Source organism: Carcharodon carcharias, chromosome 10 (assembly GCF_017639515.1).
Source record: "Carcharodon carcharias isolate sCarCar2 chromosome 10, sCarCar2.pri, whole genome shotgun sequence".
Taxonomy (NCBI): Eukaryota; Metazoa; Chordata; class Chondrichthyes; order Lamniformes; family Lamnidae; genus Carcharodon; species Carcharodon carcharias.
Genome location: NC_054476.1, coordinates 114,124,205 through 114,139,388, shown reverse-complemented (window position 1 = coordinate 114,139,388; position 15,184 = coordinate 114,124,205). Strand labels below are relative to the sequence as shown.

At 42.3% G+C, this 15,184-nt stretch overlaps 1 protein-coding gene across 4 annotated transcripts in view; it reads right to left on the bottom strand.

Moving 5' to 3' along the window:
• Positions 1–14,318, bottom strand: part of LOC121283487 (linker for activation of T-cells family member 2-like) — an 89,443-nt gene extending 75,125 nt beyond the window's left edge. For 2 of the 4 annotated variants that reach the window (XM_041198121.1, XM_041198122.1), the window contains exon 1: positions 14,223–14,318. The gene's annotated coding sequence lies outside the window, so the exon portion shown is untranslated. Of the gene's footprint in view, positions 1–12,084; positions 12,136–14,222 lie in introns of those variants that run through there. The other 2 variants (XM_041198124.1, XM_041198123.1) reach the window with 1 other exon arrangement.
• Positions 14,319–15,184: the final 866 nt, after the last annotated feature.

Sequence of the window (15,184 nt, the reverse complement as noted above, 5' to 3'; positions counted from 1 at the left end):
GAATCACAGGATCTTTCTGAATGCTTAGTTAGCATAGGGTTGGTTAACGTGGAATTGATTAACACTGAACAGGGGGGTTACAGATTCAATCCCTGGTTCGTACAGAGTTTTCAGTTGCAACCAAACTTTCGCTTCAGGAACCTATCAGAGATGCAGGGGAAGTCAACTAGTCCTCCCACTCTCAATCACTGCTTAATACTTCTGTTGGGACCTGTCTATCTACATTCATGGGAGAAAGAAGCAGGGCTGGGCTTGGTTGCAATTCTCAAATAGCTTGCTGACATTCATTTATAAGCTCTGACATGAAGAAAGGTCACTTTACTGAGTATAGGACAGAGGTTAGCACATGTGGAACTATATATCTTGTAAGCTAATGCCTTCAGGAGAGGAGGTAAATAAAACCATAGAGAAATTTAAAATAAATGTATTGAGGGTCATTCTAGACAATAATGATGAGAAGCATCAGAGTCAGAAACAATGAGACCTTTCGATAACTGTGGCAGGATATCAGTGCTTATTCAAATATAGAACATGGTTCTCGTTATAAAATGCTTCCACTCTCTACAGAAACATCAAAGTAACACGTGAACAAGAGTCACAACGTGTTGAATATCTCCGCTAGTGGGGCAGGCTGTGCAGTGAATAAAAGTTTCCACAATCAGTTGGCTTCACAACTGGAGGTATTAGGGGATCTCCCTAGCAGCATGGCCAAACCAGATGTTTAGAAGATAGATGTCAGATAAAATTTAATGCAGAGAGGTGACACCATTTGGGAGGACAAATAAGGAAGTAGATAATAAATGGGAAAACATTAAAAGAAGCAAAGAGACTTAGGAGCTCAGACACAAATCCTTAAAAAGAAAAACTTGCATTTATAGAGCACCTTTCACGACCACCACAATCTTACAGCCTTGAAGGATTTTTGAAGTGTAGCCACTGTTGTCACATAGGAAGTGGGAGAACAAGGATAAAAAGCATATGGAATCTAAAGCTTCAATTTTAACCAAACTTGGGATGGAGTGGGTTCAAGTCCATGGAGAGAGCAAGGCCTGTAGCTTCTAGAGGGCAAAGTGAAGGGCAACAGAAAGAGGGATTGACCTAGACATACTTGAATGACGGACATCATAGAGCAGTTGCGGCTGAGCTGCAATGGATGTGTGGGAATGGCACAAGACAGATAAGTGAGACATACCATGACAGCAGATCTCCTGGTAGGAGTAGCTACAAGCAGCAGCAGCAGAGAAAAAAGGCATTACAACCAATTCAATATTAAGAACTTCACTAAACTCTGCATGAAGAATATGATGCGACATTTTCCCAAACATAACCATTCCACAGTGAATGTCATATATCATGTTCTCTGCTCCACCCAGTGAGGGATATCAAAATTGTCGTACAAGGTATTTTTTTTTTTGCATCTCCCTAAAGGTTACAGGGAGGCAGGGAGGGAAGGAGGTTTGGTTCAGATGGGGGTTGTCTAGTCATGATACTTCTGCCATTACAAGTGTGAGGCAGGCTTGATGAATCAGGTGGTCTTTCCCTGTCTACCATTTACCTATGTTTGGAGCATAATTTAGCTATTGCATAATATACAAACCTACAAAACCACCCAGGGAAAGCAAATAGTCAGATGGCTCACTGAGCCTGACATATATGAACATATGAAATAAGAACAAGAGTAGGCCACACGGCCCCTTGAGCCTATTCCGCATTCACTAAGATCATGACTGATATGATTGTAGCCTCAATTCCACATTCCGCCTGCATCCAATAGCCTTTGTTAGGCAAGAATCTATCTACCTCTACCTTAAAAATATTCAATGGCCCTGCCTTCACTAGTCTCCAGGGAAGAGAGTTCCAAAGACGCATGGACCTCAGAGAGAAAAAATTTCTTCTCACCTCCATTTTAAATGGGAGACTCCTTATTTTTAAAGTGTCTCCTAGTTCTAATTTCTCCCACAGGGGAAACATCCTTTCAGCATCCACCCTGTCAACTCTACTCAGGATCTTATATGTTTCAGTAAGATCACCTCTCATTCTTCTAAACGCCAATGGATACAGGCTCAACCCATCCAACCTTTCCTCCTAAGATGACCCGACCCCCCATCCCAGGTATTAGTTGAGTGAACTTTCTCTGAACTGCTTCTAACGCATTTATAACCTTTCTTAAATAAGATCAAAACTACACGATGCTCCAGATGTAGTCTCACCAACACCCTGTACCAGGGTAGCAAAACATACTTACTTTTATATTTCATTCCCCTTGTAATAAATGACAACAACCCATGTGCCTTCCTAATCACTTGCTGTACCTGCATACTATTTTTTTGTGATTCATACAGTAGGACACCCAAATCCCTCTGTATCTCAGAGTTCTGAAATCTCTCAATTTAAATATTATGCTTCTTTTCTATTCTTTCTGCCAAAGTGGACTAGTTCACATTTCCCACATTATATTCCATCTGCCAAATTTTGCCCACTCACTTAACCTATGTCCCTTTGCAGACTCCTTATGTCCTCTTCACAACTTACTTTCCCACCTATCTTTATGTCATCAATAAATTTAGCAAACATACATTCGGTACTTTCATCCAAGTCATTGATATAAATTGTAAATAGTTGAGGCACCAGCACTGACCCCTGTGGCACTCCACACATCATATCTTGCCAACTCAAAAATGACCCATTTATGCCCACTCTATGTTTCCTGCTAACCAATCCCCTTTCCATGCTAATATATTACCCTCCTATACCATGAGCTCTTATTTTACATAGCATGTCAAATGTAATCTGGAAATCTAAATACACCACATTCACAGATTCCCCTTTATCCATGTTGCCTGTTATTTCATTGAAAGAGCTCCAATAAATTAGTCAAGCATGATTTCCCTTTCACAAATCCACATTCATCTGTGTGATTGTATTGAGACTTTCTAAGTGCCTCGCTGTAATCTTCTTAATAATAGATTCCAGCAATATCCCAATGACAGATGTTAAGCTAACTGGCCTGTAGTTTCCTTCTTTCTGTCTCCCTCCTTTCATGAATAAAGGAGTTACATTTGCTATTTTCCAAACTGATGGGACCTTTCCAGAATCTAGGGAACTTTGGAATATTAAAACCAGTGCACCTACTATCTTCTCAGTCACTTCTTTTAAGATCCTAGGTAAAGTCCATCAGGACCTGGGACTTGTCAGCTTTTAGTTCTAATAATTTTCTCAGTACCCTTTCCCTGGTGATTGTAATTGTTTTAAATTCCTCCCTCCCTTTCACCTCCTGATTCACAATTATTTCTGGGATGTTATTTGTATCCTCTACTGTGAAGACAGATGCCAAATATCCGTTCAATTCATCCACCAATTCCTTATTTTTAATTATTAATTCCCCATTCTCAATCTCTAGTGGACCAATGCTCACTTTACTTACTCTTTTCCTTTTCAAATACCAATAGAAAAACTCTTACTATCCGTTTTTATATTTCTTGCCAGCTTTCTCTTGTACTCTTTTGTCTTTCTCCCTATTAATCTTCTGGTAATTCTTTGCTATTCTTTATATTCTGTCCAATTGCTCAACCTGCCACTTATGTTTGTGCTCTTACTTGCAATTTGATACTATCTTCAACTTCCTTAGTTAGCCATGGATGGTGCATCCTTCCATTAGAGTCTTTCTTTCTCACTAGAATGCATTTTTTCCCCGAGTATTCTAAGATATCTCCCTAAATGTCTCTCATAGCATCTCCACTGACTCCCTTAACCTAATTTCCCAATTCGCTTTAGCCAGCTCTGTCTTCATGTCCTCATAATTGTCCTTATTTAAGTTTAAAACACTAATTTAGATCCACTCCTCCCTCCCTCAAAATCAATGTGAAATTTAATCATATTGTGATGACCACAACCTAGGGGCACCTTCACTCTGAGGTCATTAGTTAATCCTGTCTCATTGTACATTACCAGATCTAGTATAGCCCGCTCTGTACTTGGTGCTAGAATGTGCTGCTCTAAGAAACTATACAAGCATGGTTTGAGTTTTGTACACCAAGGAAACACAAAAAATAGAATTCTATTTGCTTCTGATGTCAGAGGGGTTGAGATATAATTATCCAAACAGTGGGAAAATTTAATTTCTGATATTCAGCAATTGCTAATTCTTAAAGCGAATTACTAAAAGATGACAAGAAGATTTAACACTTGGATAGCCATCAGGTTCAATGTGTTCATATCCTCTACATCAATATGTGAATCAGCTAAATGGAACATACAAATAAGGTTATGTCAGCTCAGCTGAGTGTGCGCATGTGGGTCTTGAGAGAGGGTTGTTGCTTCAGGTTCTACACGGTTCCGGGGTTGGGGGGTGCCGGGAGCATGTCGAAAGAAACGCTGGGCCTCCCTCATCTCCTCCCTTTACTCCACCCTGCCAATTCTGCCCCAATTATTTCCAAACTCCATGACTTCTCCATCTGCCCTGTTTAACTTCACCCTTTCCACCCCAACTCTATTCTTCACCAACTTCACCTTAAACCCCCCACCACCTTCATCCTTTTCCTCCAAAACTCCACCAAAATTGCAAAACTGTCAGAGACTGAAAGCTCTCGTTCATTGTTCTGACAAACCCTTCTCCTTTATGGGGCAAGGGCATGAGAGTTCTGAAGTATTTTTCAGGGTGATCACACCAACCAACTCTGCAGGACTCCCACATTCCTTGGCATTTCCCATGTCCCAGCTATGTTTAGTTGGTATACAGAGCAAGGAATAAGAATTCTGGAGGCTCTTAACCCGCCTGTTCAAAATCTACCCCACCCCCATCTCTCACAAGATATTAACACAAATTTGTTGAAAAATGATTGAAAAAATAGTCATGCAGAATGTTTACACACTGCATTAATATTCAAGCAAATCACAACACAATATATTGCACTTGAAGTAAATATATTTGCATGGGGTCCCTGATGAGAAAACCCTGACTTGACTGTGGCTCTTGCCCTAGGCTCTCAGGGCAGTGGGAGTGAGTGGGGTTTGGTGGGGGGGGGGGGGGGTGGGGAGGCGGTGCAGGGGGTGGAAATACCTACCCTTCTGTGTTTTTCCATTTTCTTTGAACATATTTATTTATCATAACGGTGGAAAGAGGAAGGAAAAGTCAAGAATCATCTAAGCAAGTAACAAATAGTTTGCTTGGTTTCCAATTGGCCATGGCGAGGCAGTGTGTCGAAAATGGACACGTCAGACAACCAATGGTAGAAGTGTGGTGATAGGACGATGGGTGGCAGGAGATTATATGATCAAACTTCTCAGAATATGCCTTGATAATGCTATCTGTAGGCCTGTGTCTTCATCCTGTTGACATGCATCACATGTTGGATTTATCATGGATTATTTCGGAAAGGGAAATCTCCTTTATGACACATTTGCATTGGAAACCTATTTTCCTCAGCAACTAAAACTTCACCCTTTGTTTCTGAGCCCTGTAACTTAATCAGAAACAAAATGGTTCCATTGCAGGAAAACACTTAAAAGGAGCGACAAAAAATCTATGAGGGCAAAATGAATCAGGAGTCACTTAGACACCTTTCTTACATTTACTGACCTTACTGTAAACTAAGTAAATACCTGGGACCATTATGCACGGCAGAAGCCAAAAACTAGCTTAGATAAGTAGCTGCTCTGTATACTAGCTAAAGTGCCAACATTGTGAAAGTCTTCATAGTATAATTATTATGAATATTGGCAGGCTGTTAAAATACCATGCTTTGTAATAACAGTAAAATGCAACTTAAACAGGAAGAGTTCATTCTGCACACCATTACTAAAATTGTGTATTATCAAAAAAAATCATACAAATTTTTTAAAAATATCAGATTGCACCAGAACGGTTTGCCCTTTTGAGTGTGAGAAGTATTTGAGTTTTCTCAAACTCAAAAATAAAGCTTTTTCACATATAACCTCTTTTCTGATTGGGCTCGATACACCAAAACATTTTGGTAATCTGATCTTGTTCATATCAAGGAAGCACAATCTTAAAATTAGAACTAGGCCATTTACTTTTGAAATCAGGAAACACTTTTTTTTCTACATTAATGGTAGCAGAAATCTGGAACTCTCACCCAAAAGGTTGCGGGTGTTGGATCAGTGACCAACTCTAAACCGGTCACTTGGTCTAATGAATTTCGAACATTTGAAGTAAAGCTTTTGGAATTCAAAAGAATCATACAGCACAGAATGTGGCCGTTCAAGCTATCATGCCCCTGCCAGCTCTTTGAAAAGGTTATCCACTCCCCTGTTCTTTCCCCATAGCCTTGTAAATTGTCCCCGTCAAGTATATGTAAGTTATGACTGAATTTCTTTCCAACACCCTTTCAGGCAGTCCTGATCTGCATAAAAAGAAATCTGCTATCTCTCTTGTCAATCACTTTAAATCTGTGCCCTCTGCATATGGACTTTCCTGCCAGTGGAAACAACTTCTCCCTATTCACTCTGTCCAAACCCTCATCATTTTAAACTTCTCTATTAAGTATCCTTCTCTGTTGTAAGGAGTCTCTAGTCTCTCTACATGACTGTAGAAATTGGGAGTTCCACAAATTTATCTCCCATTTCATTGGGGAGCAAAGGTTATGTTCACAGCTTTCACTTGTTGTCTTCTTGGATGCCCCAGCCACATAAATGCGCACTATTTCAGATTTTTGCTCTTCCATATGGAACCCTGCTATAGAATGGTGTGTGAAGGGCACTGCTTACTAAGGGGGAGATGCTGGCAAAGTGGCAATGTCACTCGATTAGCAATTTCTCTGGGGACATGAGTTCAAATCCCAACATGGCAGCTGGTGGAATTTTAATTAAGAGGAGGTCTTGTGTGGCAGTGGGTAGCGTCCCTGACTCCGAGTTAGAAATTCCAGGTTCAGGTCTCACTCCAGGACTTGCATGGTGCATTCATAATGAGGACAAACAGGTTGAGTATCAACCTGTAAATCCTTCCAACACACACCAATGGTATACTCTGACTGAACATAATTTAAGAAGGAAATAGATATATCTCCGGACTCTAAAGATGTCAAGGGGTATGGAGGGAGAGCGGGAGTACGGTGTTGAGAAAGAGGATCAGCCATGATCATATTGAATGGCAGAGCAGGCTCGAAGGGCCGAATGACCTACTCCTGCTCCTATTTTCTATGTTTCTAACTCTCTGCACTACACCATTAAACATTTTGGGCCAAAATATTAAGGATATTAAAATATGGTTTGATTCGTTCTTGAACACTAAGTACTACCAGGAACAAATTAATTGGTTCAACATGTGGTAAAGTGCTTTTTTGTAGAAGAACTGGTTCCCAAACCCTCTCATCACTGGGGCCTTCTTCCTCAAAATATGTCTGAATCTGATAGAAATTCTTTGCTGTAATTAGTCAATTACTCCATTATCATTATATCACACAGCTACCAAAAGGGTGGAGGGAAAGCTGGATGAATTCTGGTCTTTTTCATCAATTTCTGTACTCCTACTGGTCATTTCTCTCATTGCTGCTTTGTGGGATCTTGCTGTGCAAAACATACTTTGCCCAAAAACAACAGCACGCTACAAACTAATTAACTGTATATGATGCGCACAGCATGACCTTGGAGCACCATTCAGGGCCCCTTCACATCTCTCCACCCCCGCCCCACCCCACCTACACTATACTTCCCATCTTGAACAGTAAGGGAGAAACTGTGAACCTGCTCTATATTATCTCCTGACATAGCGGTTAATCGGAAATAATCTGTATTCACAGTTTGACCTCATCGTTAATATGACATAATTGAAAATGGCACCCAATAAAACATAAGCTCTTTCCACTAGCAATTTATGAGAGAATCTAGCAACCAACAGGCAATGGAAGAGAAGGAATAAATACAGGTCACTACAGACTGCACTGTGGAAGCTTTCATGAGACTGGCGGTGGGCAGGAGTGGGGGTGGGGCAGGAAAGGTTTGATCGGAAATTGATCAAGAGCAGTGTTAAGTTGTGGCTTTACCAACATTCTTCAAGGAGAAGTAGGCCAGTGGGTGTTCAAGCCTGTTTTCCCACTGGAAATATTATCAATCTAACTACCTTATTGTTTCCCCTTAATGTTTCCAAAATTTTGATCAATTCATCCCTCATAACCTGCTAAATTCCAAGGAATACAGCTCTACTTTATGAAATCTTGCCTTGTAAATTAACCCTTAGAGTCTAAGTATCATTCAGTAAATCATGCCAGTCAAGGCCAAATTATCCATCCTAAGGTGCAGTGTCCAGGACTGCTCACAGTGCTCCAGAGGCAAAATTTTCCCCCGTTGGAGGGGGGGTGGGGAAAGAGTGCGGGAGCAGGCAGCCATCTGTGGTTGGGGGGCGGGGGGGTGGTGGGTGGCGAATGGCAAATGCAGAAGTGCACTCTTGGTGCACTCGCGCGAAGGAGCATGTCACATGAGTTGGCACATGGACATAACTTTAAGTAAAAGTTAACCTTAATTTTTTAATTCAGTCATGAAATCTCATTCCACCCATGGATGAGGTTTCACACTTTTTCAGGTGGCTGCCAGCACTCCTGACCTGCCCAGCTGATCTGGCTGCGCCCCTGCCGACCTGAAAATGCAAATAACGTGGGGTGACGTTGGGAGTTCCGCCTGATGCCATTCCACATCATTTTACACATTGGCAAGTGGGCCCTGCACCCTCGCATGCTGATGGGAAAATTCTTCCCCAAATTTGCATAGCTGAAGCAAAACTTCCATTCTCTTAAGTTCTAGCCCACCAGATATAAAGGTCAGCATTCCCACAAGCTTTTTTGATTATTTTCCATAATGTTCACAGCATTTTAATGACCTGTGTACCTGGATCCCTAAGTCTCTTTGGATGTTCGCTGGTTCCAGCTTCTCATCATTTACAAAATACACTGTCCTGTCTTTTTTAGGGCCAAAGTGAGGTACACACATTTGCTAACATTTAAATCAATTATACAATTTTGCCAATCACTTAATTTATTAATATTTGAATATTGCTGAAAAGAAAGACGTGTTGCAGAAGCTTTACATCTTGCACACATCAGGACAATGGCAAGAATGCCAAATTTCAAACAATCACAACAATTTATACTCCAGGAGAAAAGGGTGCTGATTGGTTGGCAAGTTGACTCTGACTGGCTGAGGCATTGTCATGGAGAAAGCAATGGGGAACGATAGGCTCCCCAAGATCCTGGGTAATTCCAAATAGATACAAGGCTTGAACATATTCCTTTTGTTTACAAAGAACAGGTCCCTGCATATGAATGTATGCATTCACTTCTAGCAAGCATAAATGAGTCACGTTATGAGCTTGACTGATCATCTTAAATTGGTTGTTCATGGTGCTATTAGCGCTCTCAGAATTGTTCAGCAAGTGGTGCCCAATTGAGGAATCGCATCTAATAGTTGAGATTTTTTTGGGTTTTGTAAGTTAGTTGAGTACAGTCTGTACTCAACATACTACAAGCAACTGAAGGAACAAGCGGTTTTATTCAATCAGCCAATTGTTGGGATGTACTGCCTACCCATCATTGCACCGGCACTGAAATTTATACATGAAACTGCTCAATTGTGGCAGGCAGAACATCTTTTTGGGCTGACGGTAGCATCCAGTTAGTGGAAAAGCTTCAGCAACATGTCACTCTTTACAGCAATATTCAAGTTTTGTACTATTAATATTTCTTTGTAATTTTATGTTTCTCCCTGCATTGCTTACAATACCCATTAACTTTGCATCATTGGCAAACTAGAATTTGTGGCTTTCTATCCCATTGTCTAAGTAATTAATAAATACAATGAATAGTTAAGCTCACAACGCAGATCCTTATGGGACACCGCTAGTCACATCCTGCCATATAGTAACTGCTCATTATCTCTATTCTCTGTTTCCTGCAGTTGAGTCAAATTCTAAACCAGCTCAATAATTTGCCTTCAATCCCATGAGTTTCAACTTCAGCTAAAAGTCTCTTGCGAAGAACTTTAACAAATGCCTCATGCAAGTCCGTATAAATAACATCCATAGACATTCCCTTGTTCAGCCATTTCTTCAAAAATTCAAAGCATAACCTACCCTTTACAACTCCATACTGGTGCTCTCAGATCAGCTGAAATTGTTCAAGGTTTATCACTCTAACCTTAACGATAGACTCCACTAATTTCCCCAATAACAAATGTTAGGCTAACTGGTCTATAATTCCCTGGTTTCCCCCTCTTAATTTTCTTAGAAATATGTCACCACTACCTGGTCTGGTCTTCATCTGATTTCAGTCCCACCCTACACAATTGACTCTCAATGTCTTGAGAGTGCCTTGAGATGGGATAAGAAACATTGGTTTGCCAAAACGTCACCCATATCGAGAATCATTTAAAAAGATCCAAAGCCCTGCATATTTTCTTCACTTCTACTTAATTAGTTACAAAATAATAATTCTTGGGCAAATTATCCAATCAAATTGGATGAATGCTAGTCAGAGACATTCAAATCTTTATCAACATTCATTGATAATGCTCTGAAGTGGGTGTAGGAGCTCTTGAGGCTACATGGCGTACTGTCAAAAGCCTCCTAAAGACTTGACTCAACATATACAATATGTAAGAAATTAATGCAAAGTTGCCAATGTTTAGTTTTTGTTTGTCAGAGGAATCTAGGAATAGGTGGATAAATGGGGTTGAAATACAGATCAGTCATGATCTAATGGAATGGTGGAACAGAATGGAGGAACTGAATGGCCTCTCCTGCAGTGTGGTTTTGCTGATTAGAATCGCTTTCCCTTTAATACTGGAGCCTTCAACACCAGAGAACTTGTGGTCATAGACGCGTTGCTGTTTAGCCAGATGCTGAATGGCCATTATGTTTTGCACGTGACAGACCCGAGAACCACAAACAAGGCTCCACATTTAAATGCAACCGTTTCATGTAAAGAATTGTTCCTGAAAAGTTTTAAAAACAAATGTTTAAAATGTGAAAAAGTAGAATTCTCTGAATCAGCAAGAGACTGACCTATAACTTCCAAATGGATCGAGGGAGTAACCTTCTGGCACAGCTAAAGACATCCTGCACTCAACATCAATATCTGTTTTGCTGGCTCTGCTCATCTCTTTGGACGCTTAAGGGCACCCCGTTTAAAATAAAAGTAATAACAGACACGGTCCCAACGCGTGGAGCTAATGCACAGCCCAATAGTTGTTTAGGCTGGAATTAGTGCAGTTCAGAATCCCCAAGTTTCTCGCAACGAGCAACCAAGCTCTCTGTATTTAAACAAATTTACATTGTTCGTACCCCGAACCTGATGCTTGCTCTCCGTGACATCACAGCGCCGCCCCTGGCTGTTGTAAAAATACAGAATGATTTGAAGTGTGCAAAGGTAAAGTTGGGTTTTTCCCGACTACATGAACCAAACGGGGGGGTGCTGAACCCATCCTCTGGCTAATGCAGCATCTCCCTGCCCCCACCTTTCCTTAGCTTTCGTTTCAAAGACATCTGGAACTGGGGTATTGGGATGTGGCTCTTGGTCATCTGAAGTTAGAACTGAAACTAGCTCTGCACCTGGATTTGGCTGTGTTTCTGGATCTGGGGCGTTGCCGAATCAGACAGGTTGTCAAAGGGATTTAACACACGAGCTGTAATTTAAAAGGTGGAGTTTCGTCCAAGCGAAGCTCATTTGACACAGAAAACAATATTGAATACAAAAACAGAATTACCTGGAAAAACTCAGCAGGTCTGGCAGCATCGGCGGAGAAGAAGAGTTGACGTTTCGAGTCCTCATGACCCTTCGACAGAACTTGAGTTCGAGTCCAAGAAAGAGTTGAAATATAAGCTGGTTTAAGGTGTGTGTGTGGGGGGCGGAGAGAGAGAAGTGGAGGGGGGTGTGGTTGTAGGGACAAACAAGCAGTGATAAAAGCAGATCATCAAAAGATGTCAACAACAATAGAACAAAAAAAACACATAGGTGTTAAAGTTGGTGATATTATCTAAACGAATGTGCTAATTAAGAATGGATGGCAGGGCACTCAAGGTATAGATATAAAAACAAAAAAACTGCGGATGCTGGAAATCCAAAACAAAAGCAGAATTACCTGGAAAAACTCAGCAGGTCTGGCAGCATCGGCGGAGAAGAAAAGAGTTGACGTTTCGAGTCCCCATGACCCTTCGACAGAACGGTATAGCTCTAGTGGGGGTAGGGAGAGCATAAAAGATTTAAAAAAATTTTTTTTAAAAAAATAATGGAAATAGGTGGGAAAAGGAAAATCTATATAATTTATTGGAAAAAAAAGAAAAGGAAGGGGGAAACAGAAAGGGGGTGGGGATGGGGGAGGGAGCTCACGACCTAAAGTTGTTGAATTCAATATTCAGTCCGGATGGCTGTAAAGTGCCTAGTCGGAAGATGAGGTGTTGTTCCTCCAGTTTGCGTTGGGCTTCACTGGAACAATGCAGCAAGCCAAGGACAGACATGTGGGCAAGAGAGCAGGGTGGAGTGTTAAAATGGCAAGCAACAGGGAGGTTTGGGTCATTCTTGCCAACAGACCGCAGGTGTTCTGCAAAGCGGTCGCCCAGTTTACGTTTGGTCTCTCCAATGTAGAGGAGACCACATTGGGAGCAACGAATGCGGTAGACTAAGTTGGGGGAAATGCAAGTGAAATGCTGCTTCACTTGAAAGGAGTGTTTGGGTCCTTGGACGGTGAGGAGAGAGGAAGTGAAGGGGCAGGTATTGCATCTTTTGCGTGGGCATGGGGTGGTGCCATAGGAGGGGGTTGAGGAGTAGGGGGTGATGGAGGAGTGGACCAGGGTGTCCCGGAGGGAGCGATCCCTATGGAATGCCGATGGGGGGGGGGGGGGTGAAGGGAAGATGTGTTTGGTGGTGGCATCATGCTGGAGTTGGCGGAAATGGCGGAGGATGATCCTTTGAATGCGGAGGCTGGTGGGGTGATAAGTGAGGACAAGGGGGACCCTATCATGTTTCTGGGAGGGAGGAGAAGGCGTGAGGGCGGATGCGCGGGAGATGGGCCGGACACGGTTGAGGGCCCTGTCAACGACCGTGGGTGGAAAACCTCGGTTAAGGAAGAAGGAGGACATGTCAGAGGAACTGTTTTTGAAGGTAGCATCATCAGAACAGATGTGACGGAGGCGAAGGAACTGAGAGAATGGGATGGAGTCCTTACAGGAAGCGGGGTGTGAGGAGCTGTAGTCGAGATAGCTGTGGGAGTCGGTGGGTTTGTAATGGATATTGGTGGACAGTCTATCACCAGAGATTGAGACAGAGAGGTCAAGGAAGGGAAGGGAAGTGTCAGAGATGGACCACATGAAAATGATGGAGGGGTGGAGATTGGAAGCAAAATTAATAAATTTTTCCAAGTCCCGACGAGAGTATGAAGCGACACCGAAGTAATCATCGATGTACCAGAGAAAGAGTTGTGGAAGGGGGCCGGAGTAGGACTGGAACAAGGAATGTTCCACATACCCCATAAAGAGACAGGCATAGCTGGGGCCCATGCAGGTACCCATAGCCACACCTTTTATTTGGAGGAAGTGAGAGGAGTTGAAGGAGAAATTGTTCAGCGTGAGAACAAGTTCAGCCAGACGGAGGAGAGTAGTGGTGGATGGGGATTGTTCGGGCCTCTGTTCGAGAAAGAAGCTAAGGGCCCTCAGACCATCCTGGTGGGGGATGGAGGTGTAGAGGGATTGGACGTCCATGGTGAAGAGGAAGCGGTTGGGGCCAGGGAACTGGAAATTGTTGATGTGACGTAAGGTGTCAGAGGAATCACGGATGTAGGTGGGAAGGGACTGGACAAGGGGAGAGAGAAGGGAGTCAAGATAACGAGAAATGAGTTCTGTGGGGCAGGAGCAAGCTGAGACGATCGGTCTACCGGGGCAGTTCTGTTTGTGGATTTTGGGTAGGAGATAGAAGCGGTATAGAATATTGAATGTTGCCCTCACGATTGTGCGCGTATTATACTAATTAGTAAACAACTTATTTTACTGGTTGGGTTTCGACTTTAAATATTACATTAATTGTGCAACGTTTTAGAAATCCCCCCAGACTGAATTATTTGGGTTTTCTGCATTAAATTAATAACTGTCAAATGCAGCAACTTCTTTTGGAGAACATTGTCGGAAATTGACACACCGAGAAAGACCAGGTTAATTTCAGCGGCTGGAAGCGGGGAAGGGAACAGTTGGAGAGGTCGGGTCTCTGGGTTCAGTATGGGCTCCTTACCGGCTGCAGACTCAGGGGCTCCTTCTACGGCCTTTCATTGTCTCTGATCTCAGGGAAAGAAACTGAATGTGAAAGGCAAATAAAAAACGGTTCGAGCTGCAGTTTCCGCTGTTTAACAGGAATCCTGCACCACATCCGCCCGTCCCCCTCCGTGCTCTGACTCTGATATTCATCAGTTCAGGGCTCTTCACCTCGCTAGGGCACAACCATTACTTGTATTTGGACAACTCTCCAGGATTGTCCGGGAATCTCCAGGAATTAATCTCCCAGACATTGCTGCAAGCAACTATGAAGAAAAAATACTTCTTTAAAAAAATAGTTTTTTTCGTTTTCTTTGAAAACTTTCCTGTATTAGTTATAAAATATTGGCTACGGGGAAAAGGCAGTCCAGGTTGGGTCATTAAGAGCCAGTGTTTTCCTGATTGGTCATAGAGGGGGGCAGACCATTGCAATGTGGGATGATTGGATTGACCAATAGCAGGCGTGTGGGCTGGGGGGACAGTTGGAAGTGGAAGAGTCTGGGATGACACTTTTCAGAAATACATCCAACCACAACTGGCAACCTCACACAGGAGGGGGTCATTGAGCCCCTCGAGCATGTTCTACCATTCAATTAAGCTATGATTTAATTACAGATATATGTTAACTTCATACAACTGTCTTGGTTTTGTAACCCTTAACACCATTTGCCTAACAAAAACTTATCAACCTCAGTTTTGAAAATTTTAATTGATTCCCCCAGACCCAACAGTATTTTGGGGGAAGATAGTTCCAAATTTCTATGACCCTGTGGATAAACAAATGCTTCCTGACATCGCCCCTGAATGGCCTAGTTCTAATTTGGAGGTTGTACCCTTGTTCTGGGTTCCTGGATTGTCCAATGACATTGTCTTGCCATTATCTCCCCATAACCATAGATCACTGAATGACTACAGCCTATCTTGTTTCAATTCCTACAGACT